Source organism: Trichechus manatus, unplaced genomic scaffold, assembly GCF_000243295.1.
Source record: "Trichechus manatus latirostris isolate Lorelei unplaced genomic scaffold, TriManLat1.0 scaffold00290, whole genome shotgun sequence".
In the NCBI taxonomy this organism is placed as follows: Eukaryota; Metazoa; Chordata; class Mammalia; order Sirenia; family Trichechidae; genus Trichechus; species Trichechus manatus.
In genome coordinates this window covers 503,471-504,408 of record NW_004444226.1, presented here as the reverse complement: position 1 = coordinate 504,408, position 938 = coordinate 503,471, and positions in this window count along the sequence as shown.

Genomic DNA, 938 nt, shown 5'->3' with positions numbered 1-938 from the left:
AAATAACATTAAAATAGAAAGGAGAGACTTAAAAAATGTAGACATAGATTTTTCATATGAAAGGGAAGTCAACATGATATAAAGAAATAAAAGACTGGTATAAACTTAGAAAAATAGGTGTAAATATTAAGGTAACCACAAAGAAAACTAACAATCCTACAAATCAAGATAAAAAAACTAGAAAAATATAAAGACTCTGCAAACACAAAATGAACAATGAAAAAGATGAAAAGAAAATACATAAACGAAAACGACTAAGCACAGAAAATTAAGTAGAACAAAGAAACTGTGAACAACACACAAAAAAAGACATCAAAATGACAGCACTAAACTCATACCTATCAATAATTACACTGAATATAAACAGACATAATGCACCAATAAAGAGACAGAGAGTGCCAGATTGAATAAAAAAGCACGATCAGTCTATATACTGCCTAAAAGAGACACACCTTAGACTTAAAGACACAAACAAGCTAAAACTCAAAGGATGGAAAAAAGATATATCAAGCAGACAACACTCAAAAAAGAGCAGGAGTGGCAATATTAAACTCTGACAAAAGAGACTTTAAAGTAAAATCCACCACAAAGGATAAGGAAGGGCACTATATAATAATTAAAGGGTCAATCAACCGGGAGGACATAACTAAAATAAATATTTATGCACCTAAAGACAGGGCTCCAAAATACATAAAACAAACTCTAACGTCACTGAAAAGAGAGGTAGACAGCTCCACAATAGGTAGGAGACTTCAACACACCACTTTCAGTGAAGCACAGAACATCCAGAAAGAAGCTCAACAAAGACACGGAAGAGCTAAATGCTACAATTAACAAACTTGATCTCATAGATATATACAAAACACTGCACACAACAGCAGCCAAGTATAGTTTTTTTTTTTTGCAACGCACATAGAACATTCTCCAGAAAAGATCAC